This window comes from Pseudonaja textilis, chromosome 2 (assembly GCF_049901715.1).
Source record: "Pseudonaja textilis isolate UNSWEBS1 chromosome 2, rPseTex1.2, whole genome shotgun sequence".
Lineage (NCBI taxonomy): Eukaryota > Metazoa > Chordata > Lepidosauria > Squamata > Elapidae > Pseudonaja > Pseudonaja textilis.
In genome coordinates, this window is record NC_141991.1 from 160,019,303 (window position 1) to 160,037,336 (window position 18,034).

Below are 18,034 nucleotides of genomic sequence, written 5' to 3' on the forward strand. Positions count from 1 at the left end.
CATGGGAAAGGAAATCAGAGAAATATGACTTGCAGAAGAACACTGAGATGAGATGTGATTTAAAACAAACATTCTTAGAAGATGGGGAAAAGGACATATAATCAAATGCAACAATGGAATGAGGAAAGCTAAGTAAATCCCTGTTTATGGGATTTACTTACACAATCCTGTGGTAATTCTATGTCCCAACAATCAACAGAAGAGTGGGCTACCAAAACAGATCCTGTGGAGTTATGGTGACACCTGGTGGTTCATTTATTCCTGAAATATCTTCAACAATATGGAAAATTGAACACTCTCAAATGTTTCTGTGTGTCTAAACCAGGGCAAGAATAAACAGCAATACAAAACAGGACAAACGTATAGTTCTCTGAGTGATGAGGAGAAATTCTGTTGAAATGTGTTTGAATAATTAGTAGCTCGGGTTTTAGTTAGGCTTGGTTTGAGCTCCAAGCTTGGCAATTTGGTTTCAAACGTTTTGTCACCTGATGATGTTTCCCCAAATGGTGATGAAACTTTTGCAATCAAATTGCCAAGCTCGGAGCTCAAACCAACAGGGGATATTCTGTGCTTGTGCAGAACAAAATTGGAGACTTCTAGATAATCAAAGAGAGATGCAACCTGGAATTAAGGATAAACTTCCTAACAGTGAGGACAATTAACCAGTGGAATAGCTTGCCTTCAGAAATCGTGGGCGCTTCATCACTGGAGGTTTTGAAGAAGAGCATATTTAAGAATATGGTCTCTTGCCAGAGCAAAGGGCTGGACTAGAAGACCTCTAAGGTCCCTTCCAGCTCTATTCTACTCTTTCTCAGATCTCCAACCTCTGCCCTTGAGTGGCAAATTATATGCCCTTAATTGGCTCAAGTATTAAGATTTGTTTCCCTCCTTAAAGAGTAGGCTAAGAAAAGCTAGCAGGGGTCCCACAAGACTGCAGTTAAGATGTACTGGTTATGGGGCTGAAAGATAACTTCATTGACTGGAAAAATAAACTGTTTTCCTTCTATGGCTGTATCTCAGCGATAGTCTCACATATAAGAAAAGAACAGGCTAGCAAACCCTATCACTCCTCCTGGAACCTTACTAACTTAGAATATCCATAGATTTTTGCAGTCGTGGCAACTTCCCATAGAGTGTTGAAGCTAACCTCTCACTCTGAGAAGCAGCCTAAATTTGCTTTTGAAACAACAAAACACTGCAACACCGATCTGCTTGCATCTATACTATTTAATCCAGGGTCAACTGATACTATTTCAACAGCCTCTCTTTTGTATTTAACATATCACCCTATTCTTTATCAGAGATTCACAAAGTTCCCTAAATTTATATTGTTGAAAGAATCTGTTTAACTCCAAAACATGTCAGTCAGCCCTCACTCTCCCCTACTCTTTGAGTTCTTGTAAAAAAAAATTCTTCCAGGCAAAAGTAATGTTTCTCCTAAGGGCAAAATACAAGCACTTTTCTATTGGGCATTTGCAATTCTTGGTTATCTTTTTCTCTGGAAACTGAAATGTGTTGCAAATCTCCTGGGTCTCTTTGCCAGCAAAATTTCAAGAAAGCATTGCAAAGCCTGTCTCTTCTCTGCTGGACCTGCTAGCAATAAAATACAATGGGATAAGCCTGAAGCTATTTAGACCAATTCTGTACTGTACAGCGTTTTTTCTGTTATCAGAATGCCAGGAGCTGGAAGTGAAACATACTTAAAGCTCATTCGGTTCAGGCACCAAGCACTGTTGTAGCCCAGCCCCGCTACATGGCTGCCTCACCCCATAGCTCAATCTGTGGACTCTAAAGTCCACAATCAAGTCACTTACAACAAGCCCTTTTCTTCAAAGGGGAGGCGTTAAGCACAAACAACAGTAAACATCCCACACAAAAGGATGCAGGCCTTCACATAATATGCCATTAATGCCTTGCATAAGAATTATGGATTTATTCAATTGTCCACTTGTTATTTTCTTGGCCATCCAAAGTATTCTCAGAAGTCTTCACCAAAGTGTCAGTAATCTTACTAACCTGTTTCTTCAAAATACAACTTTTGTTTCGATAGAGTATCACAAGGAAGACCATTGCCTGCACAATTCTGATCTTTCTAGATATAGGCACATCCCAGCATCTGAATAATTTTCCAAGGCCTTTTATCAAATATTAATTGGTGTGGCATTTTTCCTGACTGCTGGTTCCTTAACTCTAGAACCATGATGATGAACCTATGGCCTACGTGCTGGAAGTGGCATGCAGAGCCATCTCTCTGGGCACGCGAGCCGTTGCCCCAGCTCAGTTCCACCGCACATGCATGCACGACTCCCGCCAGCCAGCTGATTTTCAGGTATTTGTCGTGCATGCATGGGGGGCGGGGCGCATGTGGGAGACATGTGCGTATCGCAGGGAGGAGCACAGGGGGGGTCCCACACACAGGCGCAGGGGGCAAGAGGAGCACAGGGGGGTCCAGCGTGTATTGCATTATGGGTGCAGGCACATGTACACATGCATTTTTTCTGTTTTCAGCTGTCAAAGTCATGTCATCAATATAGTCCATCTTGTTGATCTTTCTTCCTCTGATTGTAAAGTCACATTCATCTTCTTCCAGTCCAGGTTCCCTCAATATATATATTAATGTATAGGTTTAACAAAAAAAAAAGGAAGAGTATAGAGCCGTTGATGGCGAACCTATGGCACACGTGCCACAAGTGGCACGCAGAGCCATTTGTGTCAGCACGCAAGCTGCAGGTAAACTTACCTCACTGCGCATGTGCGCGCCTCACAGCTGATTTTTTGGTTGGTTTGAGGCCTTTTTCGGCCTCCCAGATGCTTGGAAAAAGCCTCTTCAAGGCTTATCAGGATGAATAGGCCCATTTTGTCACTTCCTGTAATACTGCAAGTGATGAAATGGGCCTATTATTCGGCTTGAAAAGCCTTGCAGAGGCTTTTTCCAAGCCTCTGGGAGGCCAAAAAAGGCCTCAATGGGGTGACGAGGGGATTGCACACGCATGTGCAGTTGGCATAGTGGGGTATGCATTGCATTCTGGGTGCTGGCATGCGAGTACGCGCATGCTGACACGCATGCAGTTTTTGGCACAAGAGCCCAAAAAGGTTAGCCACCACTGGTATTGTCTCCTTCCCACGTGTCCTTCCCATGTTTACTCCATTGTATAAAAAGTTCTTAAAATCACACTCCGCATCTAAAACTCATCCATCTTCTAAAGGTGGATTTGTTCATTTGCATACTAGAACTGGGCTTTAGACAAGAAAGTGTACAGAGTTTAACAGCTGGCTTATTATTGTTAAGAGATGAAACAATGCCCCTGCAGTGGAACATTGACAGCCTTTCTGGGAAAGAGTTCTTGCAAACAAATAAATAAAAAAATGTAAATAATGGCTCTGAGACAAGGTCAGAATGGGGGTGGAGATGGGGGAATGCCCAGTTTCCAGGGAATGTAGGCAGAATCTAAGGGGTGAAATTGGTGCCATTTTCTCTGCTTGTAATAGCAGATGAATAATCTAACAAGAGTTGTTAACATGCAATTTAGGAACTGCATCATTTGCTTCCTTGCCTGCTCTTGCTTGGAAAGGTACATGATTTCTTGTGTCTATAATGATATTTTTCCACGAGCAGTTTTGCTTGTAAAAAAGCCCCTTGTCTTAACAAGCAAGCTTCTGGGCGAGGGGGAAGGTATGACATGAGGAACCATTTAATTGGTATCAATATGTATGCTAACTAATTCATGCTAAATGTCTGGGATTGAGTAATAGATTCTGAAGAAATCTGCCAATCATATATGCTCTGAAAACATGCAGGCCTTCCCTGTTGTAACATACAAGAGCACTGCCCACATTTTTTCCACACTTGCGTAATGATTTCATTATCCTTGCTTCTGTAAAACTGGATACACAACGAACATTGCATGATCAGAGCATTTTCAGAACAGGGCAAACAGTACAAAGTTTGTTGGAAAAGTTAAGCTTTAATCTCTTGTAGTAGTTTATTAAATTTCTGGCATTTATCTTCCATAAACTAAGGAACTCCTGTTCTTACAAAGTGCTTCTATACTTTCCAGATTCTCTTAAAATCCCTGCTGGAGCAAAGTCTTTTACCTGCGGTTATCCTGGTGTTAAAGGTAAGCTTTTGAAAGGGAGGAAAATGGGAGGAAAATGGATGATGGAGGCAAGGGATGAAGTTGAACAATTTGTAATTTGGCTTGTATAATGGCGTTTAGAAGTCTTCTATTTGTCTGATTGAAATAAATGAAAAGGATCACTTTAAATATTTAACTTTGAACATTTTAATATGCATATGTCCATACTATAATTTATTATTATAGTAAAATATACTAAACTGAATGAAAGAAAAGAAAATATAGGAATAAGAGTTATGGTGGCACAGTTGTTAGAATGCAGTGTTGCAGGTTAAGTCTGCTCACTGCTCTGCTCTGCTCTGCTCACTGCTAGGGGTTCGATTCTCACCGGCTCCAGATTGATTCAGCATTCTTTCCTTCCAAGGTCGGTAAAATTGATTGTTGGGAGCAGTGGTGGGATTCAAAAGTTTTTACTACCAGTTCTGTGGGCATGGCTTAGTGGGTATGGCTTGGTGGGCATGGCAGGGGAAGGATACTGCAAAATCTCCATTCCCTCCCTACTCCTGGGAGAAGCTTACCACCGGTTCTCCGAACTTTTCAAAATTTCTGCTACCGGTTCTCCAGAACTGGTTAGAACCTGCTGAATACCACCTCTGGTTGGGGGCAATATGCTGACTCTGTAAATGGCTTAGAGAGTGCTGCAAAGCATATGAAATGGTATATAAGTCTCTAAGTACTATTGTTATTGCTAAAAAGTGTAAGAATATAATAAAGAGAAAAGAAATAAATATCCAACCTTTAACACAATAAATATACAAAATAATAACTATTAATTCTAGCTAAAGTTACATTTATCTCTTTATCCCATCTCTTATCTATAAACAACCCCCCCCCCCATTTTTTTTAGCCCTGCTGTCAGCAGAAAATCCAAAAAGGTATCCAGTAGTAAAAACTGTTATATCTGGGAGGACGGTTCAAGAGCGGAGGCAAGACTCAGATAGCAACAACAGCTCTTTATTAGTGACTTCAGATCTGAGCAACTAACCCCAGCCGCAGCAGCCCCTTATATAGGGCTGGCTGAGGCTAGGCAGCCAATGAAGGCGATTTGAGTTTGCCGCTCTTGGCAGGGCCAATCGCGGCAGCCCGTTTACTGGCCAATCGCATCAGTCTATGGCGACCAATCACAATCGGCTTTCAGCGGGCCAATCAGATTTGCAGGCTACGAGCCTGCTAGTCCGGAACACCCCTCCCCTCTCGGTTCTGTTTAAGGGGTGGAGTAATATAGTCTCGCAGGTAAGCAGGTCTTCGCACCTGTCTGCCTGACTTATGCAGTTCCGCTTGACCCTGTTCAAACCCAGGTTCAGATGGACTGCTTGCTGGATCAAACAGGAACGGTGAACCGGTGTCATGGTCAGGGCTCTCCTCTGGTGCCTCCGGGGTGATGAAGTCCTCAGCCTCGCTGTTACTGTTCTGGCTCCCAGGGCTCGCTGAACCTGCCTGGTTGCTGCTTTCTGGCGAAGCGTTCGACTGTCCAGTCTCAGTTGCAGCTGGTGAGTGTTGCCAACCATGGTGCGGTGATCTCGGTGGTAGCTCGGAATAGGCAGGTGTTGGTTCTAATTCTGAGTTCACTGCTTCCCCTCCCCCCCTAGTGTCAAAGTTAGGGTCAGGGTTGGAAGATGTGGTTAGTCTGGAGCGCAATTGGTCAATATGGCATTTCCATGGTCTGCCATCAGTGGTGAGTAGACGGTAGGAGCGGGGGCCCGTAACTTGAGTTACCTGGGCAGGAATCCAAAGGGGATCCCCAGAAATTTTTTTTGCGAAAACAAGGTCTCCTACCTTGAAAACACGGTGCTTGCTGCTGGAACCCAGGGGCTTTTCTGGGGTGTAGGCAGGGTGCAAACGATCTAGAGGCGATCTGAGTTTCCTGGCCATCAGGAGTTCAGCTGGGCACTTGTTGGTCGTGCTGTTTGGTGTGATGTGTTGTAGGAGCAGCATTCTAGTGACTTTGTCGTGGATGTTGCCTTGATCCATTTTCTGTAGGGTTTTTTTCGTAAACTGAACCATTCGTTCAGCCCAGCCATTCGCCACAGGATGAGCCGGCGATGTGAGTGCGTGTCGGATGCCCCGTTCCGCTAAATACTGTTCAAAGGCTAAGGCAGTAAATTGGGGCCCATTGTCAGAGACCAGGACATCTGGTAACCCGTGTGTGGCGAAGAGTCTGTTCAGTTTTTTAATGACCGCCTCAGTAGTGGTTGCTTTCATTTTATTGCCCTCAAGCCAGTTTGAGTAGGCATCAAGTTATTAAGAAGGTGTGGCCTCTCGTAGGTCCCGCAAAGTCAATATGAATGCGAGACCAAGGACCCCTGGGTGTTTCCCATTCTGTTGGTGGGGCTTTGGGTGGAGCTGATGGTTTTCCTGGCATTTGTTACAAGAGGCGACCCAGGTTTCGATTTGTTTATCTATACCTGGCCACCAGGCGTAACTTCTTGCCAGCGCTTTCATACGTACGATGCCCGGGTGTCCATCGTGTAGCATTTGCAAGACCCTTTTTTGTAACTTAGTTGGTACGACAACTCGGTCTCCCCACAAAACGCACCCTTTTTGTGAAAAAAGTTCCATTTGTCTGTTTTTAAACAGCTTAAACATTTCCTTAGTGTCGTAATCTGGCCATCCCCTCTCCACCCAGCCAAGAACTCGTGCCAAACAAGAGTCTCTTTTGGTTTCAAAAGCGATGTCTTGAGCCGTTAGTGGAGGTGATGGCATTGTCTCTATTTGCAGTACGGGGAGTGTGGGAGCTGGGTTTTCCTGTGGCTCAGGTAGCGGTGAGCGGCTCAAGGCATCTGCATAGGGAATAGATTTCCCCAGGCGGTACTTTAATTGATAGTCATAGGCAGCGAGAAATTCCGACCATCGCGTCATTCTGGGGGAGAGAATGTGTGGAGTAGGTTTGTCGCCTGCCAGGATCCCAAGTAGTGGCTTATGATCCGTTATAATAGAAAACGGTCTCCCATAAACATATTCATGAAATCGTTTTATTGCAGAGACAATAGCAAGGGCTTCCTTATCTAATTGGCTATAGTTTCTTTCTGTTTTTGATGGAGTTCGTGAAAAAAATGCAATTGGTGCTTCTGAGCCGTTTTGTAGGACGTGGCTCAGGATGGCCCCTACCCCAAATGGTGAGGCGTCACACGTGACAGTCAAAGGTAGTGTCTCGTTATACTGAATTAGTACTGCCTTTGAGGTAAGGAGATCTTTTACTTGCTGGAAGGCGTGTTCCTCCCGACGTCCCCAATTCCAGGATGCCCTTTTATCAAGTAGTCTATGAAGGGGCTCAGCAACAGTCACCTTCTGGGGTAGGAAGATGTTATAAAAGTTAATAAGTCCCAGGAAGGCTTGGATGTCGGTTTTGTTTTTAGGTCTTGGGGCGTTTTTGATAGCTGCCAATTTTTTTTCTGTGGGGTGGATTCTCTGCTTGTCAAGGGGTAGCCAAGAAACTCCACCCTTTCTGTGCAAAGATGGCACTTTTCCTTCTTAACCTTGAGGCCAGCGTTTTTGAACCTCTGTAGGACTGTTCTGAGACATTTTTCTAATTGGTTTTTTGTGGGTGCTGCTATTAATACGTCACCAAAATAGGGCACGACCCCTTTTATCCCTTGTAATAGTCTCTCCATCAGGCTTTGAAAGATGCCTGGGGCTACGCTTACACCAAACTGGAGCCTGTTGCATTTGAATGCACCAGGATGTGTGACTATAGTTTGGGCTTCTGCAGTCTCGGGATCAACTGGTAGCTGTTGATACGCTTGGGCCAGATCTAAATTTGTGAATATTTTGCCACCCCCAAGTGAATGCAGGAGATGTTGAACAACTGGCACTGGGTAGGCGCTCTGCTGTAGCGCGTGATTGAGGGTGGCCTTGTAGTCACCACAGATTCTTATGGACCCGTCAGGTTTTATGGGGGTGACGATTGGTGTCTCCCATCGGGCGTGGTCAATAGGTTCTAACACACCTTGCGCAATTAATTTGTCCAGTTGCTCGTCAATTTTGGATTTAAGAGCAAAGGGAACTCGGTGTGGCTTTAGACGAATGGGTGCTATGTCGGGGCGAAGATTAAATGAAATGGGGGACCCCTTGTACTTGCCTAGGCTTTCGTTGAACACTTCTTGGAAATCGTGGATGAGAGCCGCCTCCCAGTCATTGTCTTCAGTATGATGGATGCCAGCCACTCCGATTCCTAGTGGCGCGAACCACTGAAGACCCAATAGACTTGGCCGGTCTCGGTCTATGACGGTGAGTGGTAGAATTGCCTTATGTCCCTTGAACGAGACCTGCACATGGCGGGTACCTGCGACTGGAATCCGGTTGCCTTGATAGTCTTTTAGTATGAGTCTCTGACTGCTGAGGTCTTGGCGTCAGATGTTGGGGACTAGCTGCTTGAGTGTTCTCCAGGGTACCATGGATAGTGATGACCCAGAGTCAACTTCCATGTTGCACGGTTTGTTTTCAATCGTGACCTCTACTTGGATCTTTTTAGCGTCAAGTGATGAAGCGTGGCCGATGATGATGGTTTGATGAGCCTCCTCTCATCTGGGGGCGTCGTTAAACCTTCGGGATCTGCTGTACCGGTTCCACTGGTTGCTAGGGTGGTCCCTCTGCGTGGTGGCGTTGTCATCGTTTCTCTTTGGGCTGCTCCCTCTCCGTCTGGGGCTAGAATTTCTCTTGTTTCTGCATACCTTCACGATGTGTCCCCGTTTCTCGCAAAAACGGCATATGGCATCTAAGAATCTGCATTCGGATCGGGGATGGTTTCCCCCGCATCCAGCGCATTGGTAGTTGGCTTTGCGACCCCGCTGGTCCCGTTGCTCACGTTCTGACCGGAGCCTGTGGACTTCTTCTTCCTCGCTGTCTGAGAATGACTCGACGTCTTCGTGATGGGTGGTTGATGTGTACTTGTCTGAAAGTTTCCCAGCATCGTTGGTGGGTTGGCGGTTGGTCCCGCTGGTTCGACGCATTCGTGCTGCCGATTTAGGAGTGGCTTCGGCTGCTGTGGCGTCTGCTATGGCATCTGCAAGCGAGATGTCTCCCTTGGCCATGATCTTGCTCTGGACAGTTGGGTCTCTGAGGCCAAGGACGATGCGATCTCTCATGGCTTCTTCGAGGTTGGTGAAGCCACACAAACCACCCAGGTTCCTCAGGTCTGCCACAAAATCCCCAAAGCTCTCACCCTCACATTGGTCCCTCTGGTAGAACTCATGCCTGCGAATGAGAGTTGGCACGGCTGGGGCGTAATGGTTGCGCAGGATGGGAGCAAGGGTGTCCCAATCCATGGTTTTAACTTCAGCTGGCTTGGCTAAGGCTTTAGCCATCTTAAAAACGGCTGGTCCACAATGGGTTAGAAAAACGGCTCGTTTCTTGCTGGGTGTGGCATCTTTGAGGTTGTTGGACTCCAGGAACATTTGAAATCTGTCCATGTATGAGTCCCAATCTTCGCTAGCTGGATCGAATGGTATGGGTGGTATAGCGCTGCTGGCCATGTCACCGTCATTGTGCTCTGTCAGCCACGTGCTCCTTCGGCTAGCTCAATTCAATAGCTTCTGTTGCCTCCGCATCCCATCCTCGTCGCCAGTGTTATATCTGGGAGGACGGTTCAAGAACGGAGGCAAGACTCAGATAGCAACAACAGCTCTTTATTAGTGACTTCAGATCTGAGCAACTAACCCCAGCCGCAGCAGCCCCTTATATAGGGCTGGCTGAGGCTAGGCAGCCAATGAAGGCGATTTGAGTTTGCCGCTCTTGGCAGGGCCAATCGCGGCAGCCCGTTTACTGGCCAATCGCATCAGTCTATGGCGACCAATCACGATCGGCTTTCAGCGGGCCAATCAGATTTTCAGGCTACGAGCCTGCTAGTCCGGAACAAAAACAGTTATTTTGTAAATGATTGTGAAGCAGTTGTGACCCACTTAGGATCACCAAGAGAGATAGACACCAGATCTAAAAAGATCTTACTAGATTTCCCTCCTTGAGATATCTCTTTTTTGGAGCCTCTGTATTTATTTTTCTAGACAAACCAGACAAACTTATGATTATCCTTTTATCTTTCCAATTACAGCTAAAATGACAATCTGGGAGGATACTAAGTTCAGAAGAAGCTTTATGTCCACAGGGCATTTTAACCTGTGGTGTCTTCCCATGGGGATACTTTTCTCCTTCTATGATATGCCAGATATTTCAAAGGCTCAAATTGCGGAGCTCCTGAGATTGTGGGGCCCCGGAGCTCAACCAGAAAATTCAGACTTAACTATTAGTGGCAGATTCTGCTTGTTTTGCAAATGAAGGCAAAATCTGAATCGGTCACCAAGATCAAAGGTGCAGTCTTTCAGCTATGTGGCTCCTACTAAAGCCCATCATCAGGGAAGTTCTCTCTCCCTAGAGCAGGGGTGTCAAACTCTTGACCACATGTTGTCATCATGTGACGTACTGCAACTTTCTCCCTCTTCGCTAAACCAGAGGTGGGTGTGGCCAGCACATGACGTATCTGGCCCACAGGCTGCAGGTTTGACACCCCTGCTCTAGAGTATGTGCTTTTCTATGTGTTGTATTTATATGGTGCATGATTGTATGTAGCTTTTAGTTGTTAATTAGGGTATTGATGGTTGACTATTAAGTCACTGATTGTTGTTTCCTTGTGCTGCTGTGCTTGGCTCCTAAGTACTTGATAAACTGATAGTAAATCAGCACACTTCTGTTGACTGATAAGGGACCTGTTTCCTAGGCTTGGGCCATTTTTCTGGCTATTTTTGTCCCTGCTTGGCGAACAGTTATAGTAGCTGTGAAATGGAATGTTGACTGTAGTATGAGGCTCCCAATAACTTTGGGTCTCCTTAACAAACTGCTCACTCAGGTTCTCACAATCTGATGGTTAGCTTCCTCCCTGTCTATCCCACATCGTTGCAGTGGCAATCCAGGCAGATAATCCGGTAAATTATATTTGAAGTTTCTCCCACCTCCAGACAATCTTTGTAGTGCATGATTTGTCCTCGTATGGTAGCCTCTGGGTGGTAGGCAATGCCCATTGGCAGATCTCGGAAGTTGCATTCTGCTTGGTTCTGACATATTTTTGATGTATGGCAGAGTGTGCCACATAATTGCTTTTGTACCTTCTTCCTTTCTCTCCCCAGGATACTGCACAGGCATCTTGTGATAAAGGCTTGTGGTTCCCTATTCTGCCTAAAATGTACACGTAGGTACCTGTTCTCTTTGTTTGCTGGGTACTACTGTGTGTTCTCACCCTGGCATATAGTGTTTTGACACTACTCTTTTCACGTGACAGTGAATGGTTACTCAGAATGTACGGAGTGTTGGTAGCCTTGAGATATACTGGGTTTTTTGGCTTTCATCTTCCTGTTTATTCATAAGCACATTCATGAATTAAGCAGCTCTGCTTTCTCTCTATTGCCCATCACCTCCTTGTCATCATCTCCCATTAGCAGACCAATTGTTTCCTTAATTTTTTCTTGTTTATATGTTGAAATAAACTTTTATTATTATTTTTGACATTTGTTGCAAGTCTTGGTTTATTCAGAGCCTTGGCTTTCCTGACTTCATCTTTACAGATTCAGACTATATGTTGGTATTCTGCCTTAGTTATGTCCCTCTTTCCATTTTTTATACTTTGTACAACGATGCTGGTTTCTTCTTGGATTTTTTCTTTTTCAATGATATTGTACTGGACTGGGCTTTTATAATCATATTTTTGGAGTTTCCCAAGCTTCTTCAGTTGTTTTCAGTTGTTTACAGATAATCAGAGTTGGAAGGGACCTTGTAGGTCATCTAGTCCAACCCCCGCCCAAGTGGGAGATCCCACACCATTTCTGACAAATGGCAGTCTGATCTCTTCTTGAAAGTCTCAACTGATGGCGCTCCCACAACTTCCGAGGGCAAGCTGTTCCATTGGTTGATTGTTCTCACTGTCAGAAAATTTCTCCTTGTTTCCAGGTTAAATCTCTCCTTGTTCAGTTTCCATCCATTATTCCTTGTCTGGTCTACAGGAGCTTTAGAAAATAGCTTGACCCCTTCCTCCCTGTGGCAGCCCCTCAAATATTGGAAGACCACTATCATGTCTCCCCTGGTCCTTCTCTTTACTAGACTAGCCAAGCCCAGTTCCTGCAACCGTTCGTTGTATGTTTTAGCCTCCAGCCCCCTAATCATCCTGGTTGCTCTTCTCTGTACTTTTTCTAGAGTCTCAACATCTTTTTTATAATGTGGTGACCAAAACTGGATGCAGTACTCTAGGTGTGGTCTTACTAAGGCTTTATAGAGTGGTATTAGTACTTCCCTTGATCTTGACTGTATCCCTCTGTTAATACAATTTAGGATTGCATTAGCTTTTTTGGCGGCGGCTGCACACTGCTGGCTCATTTTTAGCTGGTTGTCCATAAGACTCCAAGATCCCTCTCACAGTTACTGCTGTTGAGCCTGGCTTCACCCAGTCTATATGTGTACTTTTGGTTTTTCTTGCCTAAGTGTAGGACTTTACTTTTCTCTACACTGAATTTCATTTTGTTTGATACGGCCTAGTATTCTAATCTGTCAAGATCCATCTGGATCTTGAGCCTATCTTCTTGGATGTTAGCTATTCCTGCCAGCTTAGTATCATCTGCAAATTTGGTAAGTTCCCCTTCTATTCCCTCATCTAAGTCATTAATGAAGATATTGAAGAGTACTGGGCCTAAGACGGAACCTTGTGGCACCCCACTGCTTACTTCCCTCCATGTAGACTTAGACCCATTAAGGACTACTCGTTGAGTATGGTTTGCCAGCCAGTTGTGAATCCATCTAGTGGTGGTGCTATCTATTCCATTTTTTTCTAGCTTACTAAGAAATAGGTTGTGGTCTACTTTATCGTTTAAGATTTTTATCCATGGAATCCTTCCAAAGCTCTCTTTATGTTTGTTGAAATTTACTCTTTTGAAGTCTAGGGCTTCAAAAGATCCCACTTGGGCTAGATGACCTACAATGTCCCTTCCAACCTTAAATTAAATCTTTAATTAAATTAAATGTTAATTAATTTAATGAAAATTAATTAAGTAAATCTTGAAATACAACCAGATGCCTCTTCATTCCATACCTCACCCAATTTTCTGCCAACTAATATTTATATCTTCAACTCTCCTTATTAATTAACAAAAATACTTAACACTATAAGTATATGATCCTCCTTTTCATTTAATCTAAATTCTCCTCAATGCTCTCATAACAATTAAACATTACAAATAAAATAAAATAAAATTGAAGGGCTATTAAACATTACCAGAAATAATAATTTATTATTTAGATATCCAAAAATAACGATATAGATATTGCAAATTAATTCATAGCATCAAGAAATAAAAAGAGAGACAGAGAGAGAGAAAGAAGGAAGGAAGGAAGGAAGGAAGGAAGGAAGGAAGGAAGGAAGGAAGGAAAGAAAGAAAGAAAGAAAGAAAGAAAGAAAGAAAGAAAGAAAGAAAGAAAGAAAGAAAGAAAGAAAGAAAGAAAGAAAGAAAACTTTCTTAGTGTTTGGGGATAAACCCCCAAGCAGAGTATGCAGCAGCAGTCAAGCCAGGCAGGCAAATGAGAGAGAGAGTGGGCCCAAGAGTATACACACACTGGAGACAAAAACACTGTTTGTGGTTTTAAAATAGTTATTTAATACACACAGAGATTAAGAAGTGTCATTCAGTCCATATATCATTATCCAGTATATCCATCCAGTTATCAAGTCCATTAACAGTAAATACAATGTCCTTATCTGCTTGTAAATCTTCTCCTCCCGATACCTTTATCTCAAAGACAATGCTGAATCCTCAGCTCACCAGGCAAACAGTCCTTGTGTTCAGTTGAAATGGTATCTGGCACAGTAGCCTCCAAAAATAAGCAGATAGACGTTCCAACACAGCAGGCAGCAGACCAGGAACAGAACCAGGTGCATCCAGAAGCAGGGTCTATTACGTTTCCCTTCCTACCTATATTACTGCCTGCAACCGCACCCACAATGACATTGCAGTTTCTTGTGCTTAAAGCTACAAAACACTTAATCCTAGGTTTACATATTTATTCAACCCAAACCTGGTTGGTGTATCCATATACCCAACATTCTCCCCTTTTGGGTGACATAAATATGTAACCTTTACATTCTAAACCCATATTTTTCACAACTCTCTAGATGCTTAATGGCACCTTGGGCTTTAGTAAAATGATCAGCTACATTGTCCTCCGACATGCAGTACTCCAGTTGTATCAATTTACTCTGTACAGATTGTCTTACATTAAGATACCTCAAATCTGTATGTTTACTTCTCGTTTTAACTGCAATATTAGTGGCCATTTGAATTGCTGCCTGATTATCTTCATGTACAACTATAGGGTAATTTACAGTTATACCCATATCCTTCAACATTTGTTTATACATAATTAACTCAGTACACAATAAAGATAAACAGGAGAATTCTGCCTCCATAGTAGACAAACTTATATGCTGTTGCCTTATTGACTTCCAGCCTATTAATGTCTTACCCAGCATTATGGCTGTTCCTGAAGTCGACTTTCTCGTGTCTCTTTCTGCTGCAAAACTAGCATCTGCATAAGCACTCAATATGAGATCACCTTCTGGTTCTAAATACAGTGCATGGTGTAATGTTCCTTTAAGATATCTTAAGATTCTTTTCAATGCTATCCAGTGACATTGAAGCGGATCATTATTGTGTCTTGCCAGCTGGTTAATACTAAAAGCAATATCTGGCCTTGACCAATTGCTAATATATGATAAGCTACCAATCAAGGATTGATACAGTTCCTTATCACATTTGGGACTTTGTGTATCCATTTTGCAAATATCCTGACTCATTGGAGTCTTTACAGGCTTACAAAGTTCCATTTTATAATCTAATAGCAATTTAGATATCTTATCTTCCTGAGATATCTTAAACCCTTTCTGTGTTCTCAGTATATTCAAACCTAGATATCTCTTTATCTCACCTAATTGCTTGATTTTTACTTTCTTGGCTAATGATGCTATTATTTCATTTGCTTCATCATTAGTCTTAGTTATCAGAGCAATATCATCAGTAAACAACAATAATAATGATATCTTCCCATTCTTTTCTCTCTTAAATAGACATGGGTCGGCTAAACCAGCTTTAAATCCTATATTGTTCAGTTCCTTCACAATATACTGGTTCCATTCATAGCCCGATTGTTTAAGACCATAGAGGCTCTTTTTTAACAACCAACAATCATTATTATTATCGCCTTTCAATCCACTAGGCTTTCTCATATAAACAGTATGTCTTAGTGGAGCATGCAAGTAAGCAGTTTCCACATCTAAATGGTTAACTATATACTTCTTGCTTGCTGCCCACACTAAGGCTGCCCTTAACGTTGCTGCTTTAAGACTAGGTGCAAATACTTCATCATAGTCATTTGCACTTTGTCTAAAACCTTGAGCTACTAACCTTGCCTTATGGATTGTGTTTCCATCTTTATCAGTTTTTATTTTAAAAATCCATTTGCAGCCAATGGTTTTTGTATTACTAGGTAATCTCACGTTTTCATACACTTGCATATCCTTCAAGGATTTCAATTCTTTATTAATTGCAGCATACCAATTTTCTTTCTCTTTAGAAGGATACCTTTTTATCTCATCCACAGTAGATGGAACTCTATTTACCTGGCACACTGTGTTAGCCTGGTATCTATCAGGCGGTCTAGATATACGTGTAGTTCTTCTGGGAATTTCAGGGCTTGTATGAGGACTCTCTTGAGTTACTACCTGGTCATTTTCCTCATCTTGCTGAGCTATTTCTTCCTTTTCTTCTTCTATGGGCACTATCTCTTCCTGTACTTCTTGCTTTACATTATTTTTAAAGTTACAGGGATACTTGATGGGATTTCTGTAGGACTCAGTAACCACCTCGTTATTGTTATCCTGTTCTAACTTATCCCATCCTACGTGCTCTAGAAATTGGGCATTAGCACTACATAACACCTTAGATGTGCCTTTCTCCCAAAATCTATATGCCCTATGGTTAGCTTGGTAACCAACGAAGAATAATTGTTTAGCTCTATGTTGCCCTTTACGCCTGAGTTGTGTAGGGATATGCACCCATGCTGGTGCACCAAATGTGTGCAGGTAACTCAGATCAGGCTTCCTGCCATGCCACATGGTGAATGGTATTTCACCAGTGGTTGAGTTAACAACGTTATTTAATAAATGATTAGCACACATTGTGGCCTCCCCCCACAAAGAATCAGGTAACCCAGAATCAGTTAACATAGTACGGGTCATTGCCTGCAGAGTTTGGCCTCGCCTTTCAACATATGCATTGTGCTGTGGTCTGTATGGTGCAGATGTCTTATGAGCTATTCCAGCTGCCTTTAACCTATTCTGGAATTTGCTATTAACAAATTCCATGCCATTATCTGTCACCAGGGTTATAAGTTGCCGTTTAGTTTTTCTTTCTGCAAACTTTAGCCAGTTGAAGAAATGTTGATATGTTTCAGTTTTGCTTTTCATTAAATAGCAAAACCCATATCTAGAGTAATGGTCCATAATGCTCAGTATATATCGAGCACCCCCCATACTGGGTTTCTTTGGACCAATAATGTCTGCAAATACAACTTCTAAAGGTTCTTTAGTTTTGAAACCATTTAGCCTATTTGCAGGCAATATTTTACTCTTATCTTCACAGCAGACATTACAGCCGCAAATACTTATCACAGGGTTTTAACCTTATACCTTCAGATAACTCTACTGTCCGTTTTAGCATTTTAAAATTTACATGCCCCAAACGCCTATGCAATAAATGGATACATTCATCACGAGGCTTGGTATTGTTAAATACAGTTTGTGCCTCCCCTTTCTTACTATCATGTAAGACATATAATGCTCCATTTAAAGCTGCAGTTACCTTTTTGTTATCTCTTTCCAGTATGCACTTATTATTCTTAAATGTAACCACATATCCTAGTTTATCTAATTCTCTTACAGAAAGTAAATTCAACTTTAACTGTGGTACATACAACATGTTTATATTCTGGTTTAAACATGGACAATATGCAATACCTTCACCCTTGGCCTTGAGATGCCAACCGTTAGCGAGTGATATATGCTGAGAGCTTGTAGACATTTTTATAAACTTTGTCTTATCTCTCGTGATGCAGTGGGATGCTCCACTGTCCACCACCCATAAATCACTCTTCACTTCACAGTTGCTGTATGTGGCTAATTCAAAGGATTTCTTTGGCTTCTTTAAATTCTGGCTTTTTCCTTTTCTGCAGAATCTTGCCAAATGTCCTCTGCCTCCACAATTAAAACACTTTTTAATTGTGTATGCCGTTGAAGATAACTTCTCTTCCTCCGGGTGCTTTACCTTGCATAGCTGGTTTCTTTCAGACTTTGAAGATAATTTCTCTTCATTAGGCTTATCTGCTCTCAGCTGGTCTCGTTCACTCCTTCTCCTGGCTTCTTCTAATAGCCTGCCAGTTATCTCAGTTACTGATAAACTGTCTTTAGGCAATACCTCTAAAGCAGTCACAAAATCATCATAGCTTCGATCCAAAGAAGACAGTATAATGTATACTTGTTGCAACTCATTAAATATAAGCTCTTTTTCTTGCAATTCTTGAAAAATGCTTTTCATACAGTTTAAATGAGTTAACATGTCTCCATTTATCTCAAGAAGTGTTCTAAACAGCTTCTGTGTAAGATTGATATGAGCTCCTACACTGTCTCGAACATAAATCCTTTTGAGATTATCCCAGCATTCTGCAGCATTTTCCACTCCACGGATATGAATGAGTTGCTGGTCAGACAGGGTGAGACCTATGATGCACAAAGCCTGTTCATTCTTTCTTTCATAGTCCTGTATCAGTTTATAATCCTCTTCATCATTGGGATTTAAATTTGATACATCTGGTGGGTT

At 42.7% G+C, this 18,034-nt stretch overlaps 1 protein-coding gene across 1 annotated transcript in view; it reads left to right on the plus strand.

Annotated features, from left to right (window-relative positions):
* The first annotated feature begins 3,876 nt into the window (after window positions 1–3,876).
* The window catches only part of HAO2 (hydroxyacid oxidase 2), a 41,517-nt gene continuing 27,359 nt past the window's right edge, over window positions 3,877–18,034 (plus strand). Inside the window, exon 1 of the mRNA XM_026713351.2 lies at window positions 3,877–4,118. The gene's annotated coding sequence lies outside the window, so the exon portion shown is untranslated. The remainder of the gene's footprint in view (window positions 4,119–18,034) is intronic.